The sequence below is a fragment of the Salvia splendens genome, chromosome 20 (genome assembly GCF_004379255.2).
Source record: "Salvia splendens isolate huo1 chromosome 20, SspV2, whole genome shotgun sequence".
NCBI lineage: Eukaryota > Viridiplantae > Streptophyta > Magnoliopsida > Lamiales > Lamiaceae > Salvia > Salvia splendens.
Genome location: NC_056051.1, coordinates 11,089,142 through 11,109,044, shown reverse-complemented (window position 1 = coordinate 11,109,044; position 19,903 = coordinate 11,089,142). Strand labels below are relative to the sequence as shown.

At 37.9% G+C, this 19,903-nt stretch overlaps 1 pseudogene; it reads left to right on the top strand.

The window, feature by feature from the left end:
• The window catches only part of LOC121781473, a 110,949-nt pseudogene extending 101,007 nt beyond the window's left edge, over positions 1-9,942 (top strand).
• Positions 9,943-19,903: the final 9,961 nt, after the last annotated feature.

Sequence of the window (19,903 nt, the reverse complement as noted above, 5' to 3'; positions counted from 1 at the left end):
CTGATCGTATAATTACAAAGACAATTCCATAATAACAAAATAACTGAGGGAATGGATTGAGGGTGCAAAGCTAACATTATTAATGCACAAATGAAAAAAATCATCATGTAGAAAACCAAGTTCATGTTAAAACAATATTAATGAAGAGTATGAAGAATACCTAAATCAGGTCACTACCCATCACCGATATCAAACCCTGAACGTATAAAAATGTGTGGATTATATAATACCAATATCATATATATATATATAATAAAAAAATAGAAGTTTCTTCCAAAACCTTTCACTTCCTCCATTTTTATGAAAAACATAAAAACTGTTTAATCTTCTAAATTCAAAATCTATAAATACTAAAATACGCACCTTTAAATATGTCAAACACGTTAAAAACTCAATAAGCAATTTAAAAATTGATTGATGGGGTTTAAGGCTTTTTTGTCTTGTAAAGATGAACATTGTTTTAATTTCTGCTTCCGGTCCCCGAATGACATTAGAAAATTGAAACGTACATAAAGTCAACAATAATTGATTACCAAAAAATTTAGTAATTGAAAATGAGGGTGCGAAATAATAACAATCAAGTAATTGAAAATTTGTAAGGATTAAAATTTAAAAAATAAAATACCTAGTCTAAAACGACCGTTGCTATACAAGTACTTGACTCTCTCCTCACCCCCCTCTCTCTGTTTTATGCTCTCTCTTCCTTCCCTTCCTCCTTTAAGTTCCTCTGTAGAAGTAGAAATAGAAATTGAAATTGAAATGGAAATAGAAATAGAAATAGAAATAGAAATAGAAATAGAAATAGAAATAGAAATAGAAATAGAAATTGAAATTGAAATTGAAATGGAAACTCAGCACGAGGCACGGATCTTCTCCATCTGCAGAGAATGAAAGACGTGGGATATGGCTCATCAGCAATTACTTATAACAACATCATGGTCCTGTACAAGAAAGTAGGTCAACTTGAGAAAATCCCTGAGAGAATCTCAGAAATAAAGAAGAATGGTGTAGCGAATAGGCTTGAGTTCTTTTGGTGAGAGATCTGATCTCAGTGGCATGGAGAAGCTTCTGGATAAGATGGAGTCACTAATTGACATTTTCTTTGATTGGCGTCCATATTCTATGGCTGCATTTCAGTTCATAAAAGCAGACAAGAAGGTGAGAGCGCTTGCTTAAATGAAGAAGGTGGAACAGAAGCTTGACAAAGATGCTGTCACTTGATATGCCCATCTAGGGCAAAAAGATGAAATGATGAGGTTGTGGGCTTTACAGAAATTTGCTACATCACCAAGTTGGGTTCTCTGGTAAAGCTTAGAGAGCTTGAAGAAGCCAAGGCTATGCTAGAAGACTAGAATTCTACTTGCCACACGTACGACTTCAGAGTGCCGAACATACTCCTGATCAGCTACTTTCAAAAGGGTCTCCCCGATAAATCCGAGGCACTGCTTCGAGATATTATCAAAAGGAGAGAAATACCGACTTTCCTTCACAAGGTACTCATATTGTTCTCTTTAAAATCTATACCGCTCTTTATTAATTCGTAATATGGTAATTGGACGCTGATAATTAAGTTTCAATTTTCATCAGGACCATTGAAGTTCCACAGCCTCTTCTTCTCATCCGATGTTCAGTTCTTCTTTCAAAAAGTGCTTCTGGAGCACTCTTATCAGCCGCATGACACGATTCTTGAGAACCAGAAGCCAAAAAAGGTGTGTTTTTTGCAGTCCAAATAATAATTCTAATTTCATTGATTTCATACCTATTAGGCCTTAAGTTGGAGCTGAATTGTGACCGATTTATAGAGTTGTGAAGCAGTTGATCATGCTAAGAGATTGAAGGAGGATTTAATGCTTTTGCTGAGAGGGTTATCATGTTGTCCATGTGGATTCTTTGTGGTTTATGGACATGGCGCTGGTTGCATTACCTGAGAATAGGTAGTTATCTAAATCAAGTTAGAGCTTTAATCCATTTTCTTACCTGCGGCATGTTGGAATGCCACTTTTTTTTTGTCTGGTTTCATTAAATTTTTCATCTGTTTACTGCTTTTGTTGTTTCTACAAGAACTTGCACTTAATGCATTATCACTACTAGTTGTGACAGTTCCCAAAAAATATCTTCTACCAACTATTCCTCAGATACTTGACTAAGTTGATAATCTTGCACAACTAAGTTATTTGAACGAGCCTTCAGTTCTTCCCAATCTTCAGTATAGTTATTTACAAGATAATACACACTCCATGTAATTCTCTATTCTAGAACCTTTTTATTTTATTTGTTTATACAGATTGCCTCTAATTTTAAACAATTTTCTTGTCTCTGCTTTGCATAGAGAGAATGGCAGGCCCTGTATTACTTTCTGTCAATCCATTTAAAAATGTCCGGTTATATGGGGATGATGCAGCATACCATGCAATGGTAGCAGGTGCTACATATAATACCTAAAATACCTGGAGAAATGCTTCCCTTGTTAAAATATTGGTTCATAATGTTGCTAATTTTTGATATTTCTGCCTTACAGAGCTGAAGTGGATCAGATCGGATATGACATTATGCAACAGAGATGTGGGTGTGCCTGCATTTGGAAGTACCACCACCTGACATCACATGATATCTCATCTTCTTGTGAGATATTGATTGTAGTCAGCCAACACTAGGGCAGAAAGTGAAAAAAGAAACATGGAAGGGGTAGAAAAAGAGCAAAATGGACAGAAAAAAGGAAAAAAAAAAAGAAAAAGAAGAAGAAAAAAAGAGAAAGCAGAACTGTGGAAAAAAAGGAAAAAAAATTGGTGTCACAGATCTAGAAAAAAAAAATAGATAGGTCCAAGAAAATGTGAAGAAAAAAATAGCCCGAATAAGCTGTGGAATACTACGTTATCCCCTTGTTTGAACCATGTGGGGATGACGTGTTGTCTAAATAACGATGATCATGATGAAGAAACTTCCCAAGAGGCAAACAAAAAAGAGCTCAAAGGAAACGGAGAAGTTCAAGAGAGCAAAAATTGTAAGCCCTTATCATCATATTACTTGAAAACAACTTTGTTTGAGGTTGTCTGATTGATTATATGATTAATGTTGTGTTTCCGTAGCTGATATTCACCATGGCGAGACTAGCAGCGAGCATGGCTTGAAAACTGAAGTGGAGAAGATGGGATAGATAATGCATTTATGCAAGAGAGATCTGGGCTGTTGGAGGAGGAGAACAAGAATCTTCATGATGAGCTCTTTGGTAAATCTTGGAGAGCTCGAAGAAGCCCAGGCTGTGGGAGATGACTAGACTTCTACTTGCCACACATACGACTTCAGAGTGTCGAACATACTCCTGTTCGGCTACTATCAGAAGGGTCTCTCCGATACATTTGAGGCATTGTTTCTGGATATTATCTAAAGGGCAGAAATACCGACTTCCCTTAACAAAGTACTCCTACTTATCTCTTTAAAATCTATACCGCTCTTCATGTAATTCGAAATATGGTGATTGAACGCTGGTAATTAAGTTCTGATTTTTTTCAGGTCCATCGATTTTCCACGGCTTCTTCTTCTCCTATGATGTTCAGTCCTTCTTTTGATAAGTGCTATTGGAGCACACTTATCAGCAGCATGACATGCTTCTTGAGAACTAGAAGCCAAAAAAGGTGTGTTTTTTGCAGTCCAAATAGTACTTCTAATATCATTGATTCTGTACGTATTTAGCCCTAAGTGGAGCTGAATTGTATTTGTTTCTGATTTGTAGAGTTGTGAAGCAGTTGATCATGCTAAGAGATTGAAGGAGCATCCAATGCTTTCGCTTAGTGGGTTTTCATGTTGACAATTTGGACTCTTTATGGTTTATGGACTTGGTGCTGGTTGCATTACTGAGATCAGGTAGTTATCTAAAACAAGTTAGAGCTTTAATCTATTTTCTTACCTGTGGGCTTATCTATATTACGTCGGAATACAACTTTTCCTGTGTCTAGTGTCTTTGCATTTTGTTCTGCTCGACATATAGCATTTGGCTGGGGTAGTTAAAGTTTTTTATTGTCCAAGCTCCATATCAGGTAGCATAGTGGGACACATGAAAAAAGAGTTGGGCTAATGAATGATCGGAATGTTGTATTTTTATCTTGCCCAAATGCTCAGCAATTTCTAGTTTAAGATAGAATTTTTCTCTCAGCCACTCATTGTGCTTGATTACATGATTTTAGAATCTTCGTGTTTGGTGTCGGCGACAGGATGAGCTCTGGGAATCTGGGCAAATAAAATCAAACTCATGGGAGAAAGCTTTGGTTCTGCTTTCGGACGGAAGTGTTAGTGCATTTGATTTTTCATCACTTCACTGTTTTTGTTACTTCTACAAGAACGATGCACTTACTGCATTATCACTACAGGTTGTGACAGTTCCCACAAAATATCTTCTACCAACTATTCCTCAGATACTTGACTAAGTTGATGATCTTGCACAACTAAGTTATTTGAACGAGTTACAAGATAATATATATGTAATTCTCTATTCAAGAACCTTTTCATTCTATTTGTTTTTACTGATTGCATCTAATTGATAACAATTTTTTTGTCTTTGCTTAGCATAGAGAATGGCTGGCCTCTGTCAATCTATTTAAAACTGTCCAGCTATAAGGGGATGATAGAGAAAGAAGGCTTTGGTCACTAATTATGTTTATGCTGTTGCTGATGCAGCATACCATACAATGGTAGCCGGTGCTATATAATACGTTAAAAACCTAGATAAATGCTTCCCTTGTTAAAATATTGATTCAACATGTTGCTAACTCTTTCCGCTTTGCTAATTTTTGATATTTCTGCCCTACAGAGCTGAAGTGGATCAAATCGGATATGACATTATGCAAGAGAGATGTGGGTGTGCCTGCATTGTGAAGCACCACCACCTGACATCACATGATATCTCATCTTCTTATGAGAGCTTGCTATGGGGAATGCGGTTTGATTTTTCGTCTCCGCAAAAAGGTGTTGAAGATGAGAGTTTCAACTTTCGACAACTTGACATCACATGATATCTCATCTTCTTGTGAGACATTGATTTGTAGTCAGCCAACACTAGGGCAAAAAGTGAAAAAAGAAACATGGAAGGGGAGAAAAAAAGAAAAAAAACTGAAAAAAAAGGTAAAAAAGAGAAAGCAGATCTGTTGAAAAAAAAGAAAAGAAAAAAGAAAAGAAAAAAAGAAAAGAAAAAAGAAAAGAAAAAAATTGTGTCACAGATCTAGAAAAAAATAGAGAGCAGAATCAAAGAAAGAGTTCCAAGAAAATGTGAGTTTCTTGCTGTCTAAATAGTACTTCTAATATGAATATCATTGATTTCATATCTACTTTTCCCTAACCTCGAGTTGGATTGTACTTGTTTCCAGAGTTCATAAGGAGGATTCAGTGCTTTTGCTGAGAGGGTTTGATTCAGTGGCCAAGTCTCTTTCTCATCTCTCAAACAATCATGAGACTGCTCTTGAGGAAGCACACCAACTCCATCGTTAAGGGATCATAGTTTTCTTAGTTGTGCAAGATCATCAACTTAGCCAAAGATGGACACAATTCTGTAGAGAAGCTTCATAAGAGGCAAACAAAAAAGAGCTCAAAAGAAACAGAGAGTGTCAAGAAAGCAAAAAATGTTGGTACCCTTATCATCATATTACTAGAAAAACAACATTGTTTGAAGTTGTCTGATTGATTATAGGATTAATGTTGTGTTTCCATAGCTGCTCTTTGGTAAAGCTTGGAGATCTCGAAGAAGCCAAGGCTGTGCTAGATGACTGGACTTCTACTTGCTACACATACGACTTCAGAGTGCCGGACATACTGCTAACGGGATACTGTCAGAAGGGTCTCCTCGATAAATCCGAGGCTCTGCTTCGGGATATTACCAAAAGGGGATAAATACCGACTTCCCTTCCCAAAGTATTCCTACTTCTCTCTGTAAAATCTATACCGCTCTTCATTTAATTCAATATATCGATTGAACATGATAATTAATTTCCGATTTTCATTAGGGCCATCGATTTTCCTAGGCTTCTGGAGCACTCTTATCAGCTGCATGACATGATTGTTGAGAACAAGAAGCCAAAAAGATGTGTTTTTGCATTCCAAATAGTTGTCCTAATCTCATTGACTCCCTTCCTATTTAGCCCTAAAATGGAGTTGAATTGTACTTGTTTCCGATTTGTAGAGTTCTGAAGCAGTTGATTATGCTAAGAGATTGGAGGAGAATTCAATGATTTTGCTTAGAGGGTTATCATGATGTCCATTTGGACTCTTTATGGTTTATGGACTTAGTGCTGGTTGCATTACCTGAGATTAGGTAGTTATCTAAAACAAGTTAGAGCTTTAATCTATTTCCTTACCTGCAGGCTCGTTAGAATGCAACTTTTCTTATGTCTGGTTTCTTTGAATTTTTCATCTCTTCACTGCTTTTGTTGCTTCTACAAGAACTTTGCACTCACTACTTTATCACTACAGGTTATGACAGTTCCCACAATAAACCTTCTACCATCTGTTCCTCAGATGGTTGACTCAGATTCATTTAAAATGTCCAGCTATATGGGGATGACGCAGCATTCCATGCAGTGGTAGCAGGTGCTATATAATAACTCAAATAACTGGAGAAATGCTTCCCTTGTTCAAAATATAGGTTCAGCAAGTTGCTAATTTTCTCTTTCCGCTTTGCTAATTTTTTATATTTCTGTCGTACAGAGCTGAAGTGGATCAGATCGGATATGACATTATGCAAGAGAGATCTGTGTGTGCCTGAATTGTGAAGTACCACCACCTGACATCACATGATATCTCATCTTCTTATGAGAGCTTGCTATGGGGAATGCGGTTTGATTTTTCGTCTCTCCAGAAAGATGTTGAAGATGAGAGTTTCAACTTTCGACAACCTGACATCACATGATATCTCATCTTCTTGTGGATATTGATTGTAGTCAGCCAACAATAGCGCAGAAAGTGAAAAATGAAACATGGAAGGGGTAGAATAAGAGCAAAATGAGGAAAAAAAGAAAAAAAGAAAAAGAAAAAGAAGAAAAAAAAAGAGAAAGCAGATCTGTTGAAAAAAAAGAAGAGAAAAAAAGAAAAAATTGTGTCACAGATCTAGAAAAAAAATAGAGAGCAGAATCAAAGACATAGTTCCAAGAAAACGTGAGTTTCTTGCAGTCTAAATAGTACTTCTAATATCTTTGATTTCGTATTTATTTTTCCCTAACCTTGAGCTGGATTGTGCTTGTTTCCAGAGTTCATAAGCATTGATCGTGCTAATTGATTTAAGGAGGATTCAGTGTTTTTGCTGAGAGGGTTTGATTCAGTGGCCAAGTCACTTTCTCATCTCTCAAACAAACTTGAGACTCCTCTTCAGGTAGCACATCAAGTCCACCGTAAAGGAATCATAGTGTTCTTAGTTGTGCAAGATCATCAACTTAGCCAAAGATGGAGAAAATTCTGTAGAGAAGCTTCACAAGAGGCAAACAAAAAAGAGCTCAAAAGAAACAGAGAGTGTCAAGAAAGCAAAAAATGTAGGTACCCTTATCATCATATTACTTGAAAAACAACATTGTTTAAGGTTGTCTGATTGATTATAGGATTTATGTTGTGTTTCCATAGCTGACAAAGACCATGGCTAGACGAGCAGCTAGCAAGGCTAGAGAGCTGAAGTGGATCAGATGGGATATGGCATTTAAGCAAGAGCGGTCTGGGCTGTTGGAGGAAGAGAACAAGAAGCTTCGTGATGGGCTCTTTGGTAAAGCTTGGAGATCTCGAAGAAGCAAGGCTGTGCTAGATGACTGGACTTCTACTTGCCACACATACGACTTTGCCGAACATACTGCTGACGGGATACTGTCAAAAGGGTCACCCTGATAAATCCGAGGCTCAGCTTCGGGATATTACCAAGAGGGGATAAATACCGACATCCCTTTCCAAAGTATTCCTACTGCTCTCTTTAAAATCTCTATTGCTCTTCATTTAATTCAATATATGGATTGAACGTTGATAATTAATTCCCATTTTCATCAGAGCCATCGATCTTCCACGACATCTTCTTCTGGAGCACTTTTATCAGCTGCATGCCATGATTGTTGAGAACAAGAAGCCAAAAAAGGTGTGTTTTTTGCATTCCAAATAGTTTTCCTAATCTTATTGACTCCCTACCTATTTAGCCCTAAACTGGAGCTGAATTGTACTTGTTTCCGATTTGTAGAGTTGTGAAGCAGTTGATCATGCTAAGAGATTGGAGGAGGATTCAATGATTTTGCTTAGAGGGTTATCATGATGTCCATTTGGACTCTTTATGGTTTATGGACTTGGTTCAGGTTGCATTACCTGAGATTAGGTAGTTATCTGAAACAAGTTTGAGCTTTAATCTATATCCTTACCTGCAGGCACGTTAGAATGCAACTTTTCTTATGTCTGGTTTGTTTGAATTTTCATCTCTTCACTGCCTTTGTTGCTTCTACAAGAACTTTGCACTCACTGCTTTATCACAACAGGTTGATAAACCTTCTACCAACTGTTCCTCAGATAGTTGACTCAGATGATGATCTTGCACAACTAAGTTATTTGAACGAGCCTTCAGTTCTTCACAACCTTCTGTGTAAATATTTACAAGAAAATACATACTCCATGTAATTTTCTATTCGAGAACCTTTTTATTTTATTTGTGTATACAGATTGCCTCTAATTTTAAACAATTTTCTTGTCTTTGCTTTGCATAGAGAATGGCAGGCCCTGTATTACTTTCTGTCAATTCATTTAAAAATGTCCAGCTATATGGGGATGACGCAGCATTCCATGCAATGGTAGCAGGTGCTATATAATACCTCAAATAACTGGAGAAATGCTTCCCTTGTTCAAAATATTGGTTCAGCAAGTTGCTAATTTTCTCTTTCCGCTTTGCTAATTTTTGATATTTCTGCCTTACAGAGCTGAAGTGGATCAGATCGGATATGACATTATGCAACAGAGATGTGGGTGTGCCTGCATTTGGAAGTACCACCACCTGACATCACATGATATCTCATCTTCTTATGAGAGCTTGCTATGGGGAATGCGGTTTGATTTTTTGTCTCCGCAAAAAGGTGTTGAAGATGAGAGTTTCAACTTTCGACAACCTGACATCAGATGATATCTCATCTTCTTGTGGATATTGATTGTAGTCAGCCAACAATAGGGCAGAGAGTGAAAAAAGAAACATGGAAGGGGTAGAATAAGAGCAAAATGAGGAGAAAAAAGGAAAAAAAAATGAAAAATAAGAAAAAAAGAGAAAGCATATCTGTTGAAAAATAAAAAAGAAAAGAAAAAAAGAAAAGAAAAAAAGAAAAAATTGTGTCACAGATCTAGAAAAAATATAGAGAGCAGAATCAAAGAAAGAGTTCCAAGAAAATGTGAGTTTCTTGCAGTCTTAATAGTACTTCTAATATCATTGATTTCGTTTTTGTGTTTCCCTAACCTTGAACTGGATTGTGCTTGTTTCCAGAGTTCATAAGCAGTTGATCATGCTAAGTGATTTAAGGAGGATTCAGTGCTTTTGCTGAGAGGGTTTGATTCAGTGGCCAAGTCTCTTTCTCGTCTCTCAACAATCATGAGACTGCTTTTGAGGAAGCACACCAACTCCATCGTTAAGGGATCATAGTTTTCTTAGCTGTGCAAGATCATCAACTTGAAAAATGGAGAAAATTTTGTAGAGAAAGTTCACAAGAGGCAAACAAAAAGAGCTCAAAAGAAAGGTGTGTTTTTTGCATTCCAAATAGTTTTCCTAATCTCATTGACTCCCTACCTATTTAGCCCTAAACTGGAGCTGAATTGTACTTATTTCCGATTGTAGAGTTGTGAAGCAGTTGATCATGCTAAGAGATTGGAGGAGGATTCAATGATTTTGCTTAAAGGGTTATCATGATGTCAGCCAGCACTAGGGCAGAAAGTGGGGAGAAAAAAAGGAAAAAAAAAGAAAAAGAAAAAAAAAGAGATAGCAGATCTGTGGAAAAAAAAAGAAAAGAAAAAATTGGTCTCACAGATCTAGAATAAAAATAGAGTGATCCACGAAAATGTGAAGCAAAAAATAGCCCGAATAAGCTGTGGAATACTACGTTATCCCCTTGTTTGAACCATGTGGGGATGAAGTGTTGTCTAAATAACGATGATCATGATGAAGAATCTTCCCATGAGGCAAACAAAAAGAGCCTAAAAAAAACGGAGTAGTTCAAGAGAGCAAAAATTGTAAGCCCTTACCTTCATATTACTTGAAAAACAACTTTGTTTGAGGTTGTTAATTGATTATATGATTAATGTTGTATTTCCATAGCTGACATTCACCATGGCGAGACGAGCAGCGAGCATGGCTTGAAAACTGAAGTGAAGAAGATGGGATAGATAATGCATTTATGCAAGAGAGATCTGGGCTGTTGGAGGAAGAGAACAAGAAGCTTCATGATGGGCTCTTTGGTAAAGCTTGGAGAACTCGAAGAAGCCAAGGCAGTGGGAGGTGACTAGACTTCTACTTGCCACACATACGATTTTAGAGTGTCGAACGTATTCCTGATTGGCTACTGTCAGAAGGTTCTCTCTGATAAATCTGAGGCTCGGCTACGGAATATTAGCAAAAGGGGATAAATACCGACTTCCCTTCCCAAAGTATTTCTACTGCTCTATTTAAAATCCATGCCGCTGTTCATTTAATTCGGAATTTGGATTGAACCCTGATAATTAAGTTCCGATTTTCATCAGGGCCATTGATATTCCACGGCTTTTCTTCGTCGATGTTTAGCCCTTTTTCGATAAGTGCTTCCAGAGCACTCTTATCAGCCGCATGACATGATTGTTGAGAACCAAAAGCCAAAAAAGGTATGTTTTTTGCATTCCAAATAGTTTTCCTAATCTCATTGACTCCCTACCTATTTAGCCCTAAACTGGAGCTGAATTGTACTTGTTTCTGATTTGTAGAGTTGTGAAGCAGTTGATCATGCTAAGAGATTGGAGGAGGATTCAATGATTTTGCTTAAAGGGTAATCATGATGTCAGCAAGCACTAGGGCAGAAAGTGGAGAGAAAAAAAGGAAAAAAAAGGAAAAAGAAGAAAAAAAGAGATAGCAGATCTGTGGAAAAAAAAAGAAAAGAAAAAATTGGTTCCACAGATCTAGAAAAAAAATAGACTGATCCACGAAAATGTGAATCAAAAAATAGCCCGAATAAGCTGTGGAATACTATGTTATCCCCTTGTTTGAACCATGTGGGAATGAAGTGTTGTCTAAATAACGATGATCATGATGAAGAATCTTCCCATGAGGCAAACAAAAAGAGCCTAAAAAAACGGAGAAGTTCAAGAAAGCAAGTAAGCCCTTACCTTCATATTACTTGAAAAACAACTTTGTTTGAGGTTGTTGATTGATTATATGATTAATGTATTTCGATAGCTGACATTCACCATGGCGAGACGAGCAGCGAGCATGGATTGAAAACTGAAGTGAAGAAGATGGGATAGATAATGCATTTATGCAAGAGAGATCTGGGCTGTTGGAGGAAGAGAACAAGAAGCTTCATGATGGGCTCTTTGGTAAAGCTTGGAGAACTCGAAGAAGCCATGTCAGTGGGAGATGACTAGACTTCTACTTGCCACACATACGACTTCATCGTGTCGAACGTACTCCTGATTGGATACTGTCAGAAGGTTCTCTCTGATAAAACTGAAGCTCGGCTACGGAATATTAGCAAAAGGGGATAAATACCGACTTCCCTTCCCAAAGTATTTCTACTACTCTATTTAAAATCCATGCCGCTGTTCATTTAATTCGGAATTTGGATTGAACCCTGATAGTTAAGTTCCGATTTTCATCAGGGCCATTGATATTCCACGGCTTCTTCTTCGTCGATGTTTAGCCCTTCTTTCGATAAGTGCTTCCAGAGCACTCTTATCAGCCGCATGACATGATTGTTGAGAACCAAAAGCCAAAAAAGGTATGTTTTTTGCATTCCAAATAGTTTTCCTAATCTCATTGACTCCCTACCTATTTAGCCCTAAACTGGAGCTGAATTGTACTTGTTTCTGATTTGTAGAGTTGTGAAGCAGTTGATCATGCTAAGAGATTGGAAGAGGATTCAATGATTTTGCTTAAAGGGTTATCATGATGTCAGCCAGCACTAGGGCAGAGAGTGGGGAGAAAAAAAGGAAAAAAAAAGAAGAAAAAAAGAGATAGCAGATCTGTGGAAAAAAAGAAAAGGAAAAATTGGTCTCACAGATCTAGAAAAAAAAATAGAGTGATCCACGAAAATGTGAAGCAAAAAATAGCCCGAATAAGCTGTGGAATACTACGTTATCCCCTTGTTTGAACCATGTGGGGATGAAGTGTTGTCTAAATAACGATGATCATGATGAAGAATCTTCCCATGAGGCAAACAAAAAGAGCCTAAAAAAAACGTAGTTCAAGAGAGCAAAAATTGTAAGCCCTTACCTTCATATTACTTGAAAAACAACTTTGTTTGAGGTTGTTAATTGATTATATGATTATGTTGTATTTCCATAGCAGACATTCACCATGGCGAGACGAGCAGCGAGCATGGCTTGAAAACTGAAGTGAAGAAGATGGGATAGATAATGCATTTATGCAAGAGAGATCTGGGCTGTTGGAGGAAGAGAACAAGAAGCTTCATGATGGGCTCTTTGGTAAAGCTTGGAGAACTCGAAGAAGCCAAGGCAGTGGGAGGTGACTAGACTTCTACTTGCCACACATACGATTTTAGAGTGTCGAACGTATTCCTGATTGGCTACTGTCAGAAGGTTCTCTCTGATAAATCTGAGGCTCGGCTACGGAATATTAGCAAAAGGGGATAAATACCGACTTCCCTTCCCAAAGTATTTCTACTGCTCTATTTAAAATCCATGCCGCTGTTCATTTAATTCGGAATTTGGATTGAACCCTGATAATTAAGTTCCGATTTTCATCAGGGCCATTGATATTCCACGGCTTTTCTTCGTCGATGTTTAGCCCTTTTTCGATAAGTGCTTCCAGAGCACTCTTATCAGCCGCATGACATGATTGTTGAGAACCAAAAGCCAAAAAAGGTATGTTTTTTGCATTCCAAATAGTTTTCCTAATCTCATTGACTCCCTACCTATTTAGCCCTAAACTGGAGCTGAATTGTACTTGTTTCTGATTTGTAGAGTTGTGAAGCAGTTGATCATGCTAAGAGATTGGAGGAGGATTCAATGATTTTGCTTAAAGGGTAATCATGATGTCAGCAAGCACTAGGGCAGAAAGTGGAGAGAAAAAAAGGAAAAAAAAGGAAAAAGAAGAAAAAAAGAGATAGCAGATCTGTGGAAAAAAAAAGAAAAGAAAAAATTGGTTCCACAGATCTAGAAAAAAAATAGAGTGATCCACGAAAATGTGAATAAAAAAATAGCCCGAATAAGCTGTGGAATACTATGTTATCCCCTTGTTTGAACCATGTGGGAATGAAGTGTTGTCTAAATAACGATGATCATGATGAAGAATCTTCCCATGAGGCAAACAAAAAGAGCCTAAAAAAACGGAGAAGTTCAAGAAAGCAAGTAAGCCCTTACCTTCATATTACTTGAAAAACAACTTTGTTTGAGGTTGTTGATTGATTATATGATTAATGTATTTCGATAGCTGACATTCACCATGGCGAGACGAGCAGCGAGCATGGATTGAAAACTGAAGTGAAGAAGATGGGATAGATAATGCATTTATGCAAGAGAGATCTGGGCTGTTGGAGGAAGAGAACAAGAAGCTTCATGATGGGCTCTTTGGTAAAGCTTGGAGAACTCGAAGAAGCCATGTCAGTGGGAGATGACTAGACTTCTACTTGCCACACATACGACTTCATCGTGTCGAACGTACTCCTGATTGGATACTGTCAGAAGGTTCTCTCTGATAAAACTGAAGCTCGGCTACGGAATATTAGCAAAAGGGGATAAATACCGACTTCCCTTCCCAAAGTATTTCTACTACTCTATTTAAAATCCATGCCGCTGTTCATTTAATTCGGAATTTGGATTGAACCCTGATAGTTAAGTTCCGATTTTCATCAGGGCCATTGATATTCCACGGCTTCTTCTTCGTCGATGTTTAGCCCTTCTTTCGATAAGTGCTTCCAGAGCACTCTTATCAGCCGCATGACATGATTGTTGAGAACCAAAAGCCAAAAAAGGTATGTTTTTTGCATTCCAAATAGTTTTCCTAATCTCATTGACTCCCTACCTATTTAGCCCTAAACTGGAGCTGAATTGTACTTGTTTCTGATTTGTAGAGTTGTGAAGCAGTTGATCATGCTAAGAGATTGGAAGAGGATTCAATGATTTTGCTTAAAGGGTTATCATGATGTCAGCCAGCACTAGGGCAGAGAGTGGGGAGAAAAAAAGGAAAAAAAAAGAACAAAAAAAGAGATAGCAGATCTGTGGAAAAAAAGAAAAGGAAAAATTGGTCTCACAGATCTAGAAAAAAAAATAGAGTGATCCACGAAAATTTGAAGCAAAAAATAGCCCGAATAAGCTGTGGAATACTACGTTATCCCCTTGTTTGAACCATGTGGGGATGAAGTGTTGTCTAAATAACGATGATCATGATGAAGAATCTTCCCATGAGGCAAACAAAAAGAGCCTAAAAAAAACGTAGTTCAAGAGAGCAAAAATTGTAAGCCCTTACCTTCATATTACTTGAAAAACAACTTTGTTTGAGGTTGTTAATTGATTATATGATTAATGTTGTATTTCCATAGCAGACATTCACCATGGCGAGACGAGCAGCGAGCATGGCTTGAAAACTGAAGTGAAGAAGATGGGATAGATAATGCATTTATGCAAGAGAGATCTGGGCTGTTGGAGGAAGAGAACAAGAAGCTTCATGATGGGCTCTTTGGTAAAGCTTGGAGAACTCGAAGAAGCCAAGGCAGTGGGAGGTGACTAGACTTCTACTTGCCACACATACGATTTTAGAGTGTCGAACGTATTCCTGATTGGCTACTGTCAGAAGGTTCTCTCTGATAAATCTGAGGCTCGGCTACGGAATATTAGCAAAAGGGGATAAATACCGACTTCCCTTCCCAAAGTATTTCTACTGCTCTATTTAAAATCCATGCCGCTGTTCATTTAATTCGGAATTTGGATTGAACCCTGATAATTAAGTTCCGATTTTCATCAGGGCCATTGATATTCCACGGCTTTTCTTCGTCGATGTTTAGCCCTTTTTCGATAAGTGCTTCCAGAGCACTCTTATCAGCCGCATGACATGATTGTTGAGAACCAAAAGCCAAAAAAGGTATGTTTTTTGCATTCCAAATAGTTTTCCTAATCTCATTGACTCCCTACCTATTTAGCCCTAAACTGGAGCTGAATTGTACTTGTTTCTGATTTGTAGAGTTGTGAAGCAGTTGATCATGCTAAGAGATTGGAGGAGGATTCAATGATTTTGCTTAAAGGGTAATCATGATGTCAGCAAGCACTAGGGCAGAAAGTGGAGAGAAAAAAAGGAAAAAAAAGGAAAAAGAAGAAAAAAAGAGATAGCAGATCTGTGGAAAAAAAAAGAAAAGAAAAAATTGGTTCCACAGATCTAGAAAAAAAATAGAGTGATCCACGAAAATGTGAATAAAAAAATAGCCCGAATAAGCTGTGGAATACTATGTTATCCCCTTGTTTGAACCATGTGGGAATGAAGTGTTGTCTAAATAACGATGATCATGATGAAGAATCTTCCCATGAGGCAAACAAAAAGAGCCTAAAAAAACGGAGAAGTTCAAGAAAGCAAGTAAGCCCTTACCTTCATATTACTTGAAAAACAACTTTGTTTGAGGTTGTTGATTGATTATATGATTAATGTATTTCGATAGCTGACATTCACCATGGCGAGACGAGCAGCGAGCATGGATTGAAAACTGAAGTGAAGAAGATGGGATAGATAATGCATTTATGCAAGAGAGATCTGGGCTGTTGGAGGAAGAGAACAAGAAGCTTCATGATGGGCTCTTTGGTAAAGCTTGAAGAACTCGAAGAAGCCATGTCAGTGGGAGATGACTAGACTTCTACTTGCCACACATACGACTTCATAGTGTCGAACGTACTCCTGATTGGATACTGTCAGAAGGTTCTCTCTGATAAAACTGAAGCTCGGCTACGGAATATTAGCAAAAGGGGATAAATACCGACTTCCCTTCCCAAAGTATTTCTACTGCTCTATTTAAAATCCATGCCGCTGTTCATTTAATTCGGAATTTGGATTGAACCCTGATAGTTAAGTTCCGATTTTCATCAGGGCCATTGATATTCCACGGCTTCTTCTTCGTCGATGTTTAGCCCTTCTTTCGATAAGTGCTTCCAGAGCACTCTTATCAGCTGCATGACATGATTGTTGAGAACCAAAAGCCAAAAAAGGTATGTTTTTTGCATTCCAAATAGTTTTCCTAATCTCATTGACTCCCTACCTATTTAGCCCTAAACTGGAGCTGAATTGTACTTGTTTCTGATTTGTAGAGTTGTGAAGCAGTTGATCATGCTAAGAGATTGGAAGAGGATTCAATGATTTTGCTTAAAGGGTTATCATGATGTCAGCCAGCACTAGGGCAGAGAGTGGGGAGAAAAAAAGGAAAAAAAAAGAAGAAAAAAAGAGATAGCAGATCTGTGGAAAAAAAGAAAAGGAAAAATTGGTCTCATAGATCTAGAAAAAAAAATAGAGTGATCCACGAAAATGTGAAGCAAAAAATAGCCCGAATAAGCTGTGGAATACTACGTTATCCCCTTGTTTGAACCATGTGGGGATGAAGTGTTGTCTAAATAACGATGATCATGATGAAGAATCTTCCCATGAGGCAAACAAAAAGAGCCTAAAAAAAACGGAGTAGTTCAAGAGAGCAAAAATTGTAAGCCCTTACCTTCATATTACTTGAAAAACAACTTTGTTTGAGATTGTTGATTGATTATATGATTAATGTTGTATTTCGATAGCTGACATTCACCATGGCGAGACGAGCAGCGAGCATGGCTTGAAAACTGAAGTGAAGAAGATGGGATAGATAATGCATTTATGCAAGAGAGATCTGGGCTGTTGGAGGAAGAGAACAAGAAGCTTCATGATGGGCTCTTTGGTAAAGCTTGGAGAACTCGAAGAAGCCAAGGCAGTGGGAGGTGACTAGACTTCTACTTGCCACACATACGATTTCAGAGTGTCGAACGTACTCCTGATTGGCTACTGTCAGAAGGTTCTCTCTGATAAATCTGAGGCTCGGCTACGGAATATTAGCAAAAAGGGATAAATACCGACTTCCCTTCGCAAAGTATTTCTACTGCTCTATTTAAAATCCATGCCGCTGTTCATTTAATTCGGAATTTGGATTGAACCCTGATAATTAAGTTCCGATTTTCATCAGGGCCATTGATATTCCACGGCTTTTCTTCGTCGATGTTTAGCCCTTTTTCGATAAGTGCTTCCAGAGCACTCTTATCAGCCGCATGACATGATTGTAGAGAACCAAAAGCCAAAAAAGGTATGTTTTTTGCATTCCAAATAGTTTTCCTAATCTCATTGACTCCCTACCTATTTAGCCCTAAACTGGAGCTGAATTGTACTTGTTTCTGATTTGTAGAGTTGTGAAGCAGTTGATCATGCTAAGAGATTGGAGGAGGATTCAATGATTTTGCTTAAAGGGTTATCATGATGTCAGCCAGCACGAGGGCAGAAAGTGGGGAGAAAAAAAGGAAAAAAAAGAAAAAGAAGAAAAAAAGAGATAGCAGATCTGTGGAAAAAAAAAAGAAAAGAAAAAATTGGTCCCACAGATCTAGAAAAAAAATAGAGTGATCCACGAAAATGTGAAGCAAAAAATAGCCCGAATAAGCTGTGGAATACTATGTTATCCCCTTGTTTGAACCATGTGGGAATGAAGTGTTGTCTAAATAACGATGATCATGATGAAGAATCTTCCCATGAGGCAAACAAAAAGAGCCTAAAAAAACGGAGAAGTTCAAGAAAGCAAGTAAGCCCTTACCTTCATATTACTTGAAAAACAACTTTGTTTGAGGTTGTTGATTGATTATATGATTAATGTTGTATTTCGATAGCTGACATTCACCATGGCGAGATGAGCAGCGAGCATGGATTGAAAACTGAAGTGAAGAAGATGGGATAGATAATGCATTTATGCAAGAGAGATCTGGGCTGTTGGAGGAAGAGAACAAGAAGCTTCATGATGGGCTCTTTGGTAAAGCTTGGAGAACTCGAAGAAGCCAAGTCAGTGGGAGATGACTAGACTTCTACTTGCCACACATACGACTTCATAGTGTCGAACGTACTCCTGATTGGATACTGTCAGAAGGTTCTCTCTGATAAACCTGAGGCTCGGCAACGGAATATTAGCAAAAGGGGATAAATACCGACTTCCCTTCCCAAAGTATTTCTACTGCTATATTTAAAATCCATGCCGCTGTTCATTTAATTCGGAATTTGGATTGAACCCTGATAATTAAGTTCCGATTTTCATCAGGGCCATTGATATTCCACGGCTTCTTCTTCGTCGATGTTTAGCCCTTCTTTCGATAAGTGCTTCCAGAGCACTCTTATCAGCCGCATGACATGATTGTTGAGAACCAAAAGCCAAAAAAGGTATGTTTTTTGCATTCCAAATAGTTTTCCTAATCTCATTGACTCCCTACCTATTTAGCCCTAAACTGGAGCTGAATTGTACTTGTTTCTGATTTGTAGAGTTGTGAAGCAGTTGATCATGCTAAGAGATTGGAAGAGGATTCAATGATTTTGCTTAAAGGGTTATCATGATGTCAGCCAGCACTAGGGCAGAAAGTGGGGAGAAAAAAAGGAAAAAAAAAGAAGAAAAAAAGAGATAGCAGATCTGTGGAAAAAAAAGAAAAGAAAAAATTGGTCTCACAGATCTAGAAAAAAAAATAGTGATCCACGAAAATGTGAAGCAAAAAATAGCCCGAATAAGCTGTGGAATACTATGTTATCCCCTTGTTTGAACCATGCGGGGATGAAGTGTTGTCTAAATAACGATGATCATGATGAAGAACCTTCCCATGAGGCAAACAAAAAGAGCCTAAAAAAACGGAGAAGTTCAAGAGTGCAAAAATTTTAAGCCCTTACCTTCATATTACTTGAAAAACAACTTTGTTTGAGGTTGTTGATTGATTATATGATTAATGTTGTATTTCGATAGCTGACATTCACCATGGCGAGACGAGCAGCGAGCATGGCTTGAAATCTGAAGTCAAGAAGATGGGATAGATAATGCATTTATGCAAGAGAGATCTGGGCTGTTGGAGGAAGAGAACAAGAAGCTTCATGATGGGCTCTTTGGTAAAGCTTGGAGAACTCGAAGAAGCCAAGGCAGTGGGAGATGACTAGACTTCTACTTGCCACACATACAACTTCAGAGTGTCGAACGTACTCCTGATCGACTACTGTCAGAAGGGTCTCTCTGATAAATCTGAGGCCCGGCTACGGAATATTAGCAAAAAGGGGATAAATACCGACTTCCCTTCCCAAAGTATTTCAACTGCTCTATTTAAAATCCATGCCGCTGTTCATTTAATTCGGAATATGGATTGAACCCTGATAATTAAGTTCCGATTTTCATCAGGTCCATTGATATTCCACGGTTTCTTCTTCGTCGATGTTTAGCCCTTCTTTCGATAATTGCTTCCAGAGCTCTCTTATCAGCCGCTGCCGCATGACATGATTGTTGAGAACCAAAAGCCAAAAAAGGTGTGTTTTTTTCATTCCAAATAGTTGTCTTAATCTCATTGTTCCCTACCTATTTAGCCCTAAACTGGAGTTGAATTGTACTTGTTCCCGATTTGTAGAGTTGTGAAGCAGTTGATCATGCTAAACGATTGGAGGAGGATTCAATGATTTTTCTTAGAGGGTTATCATGCTGTCCATTTGGACTCTATATGGTTTATT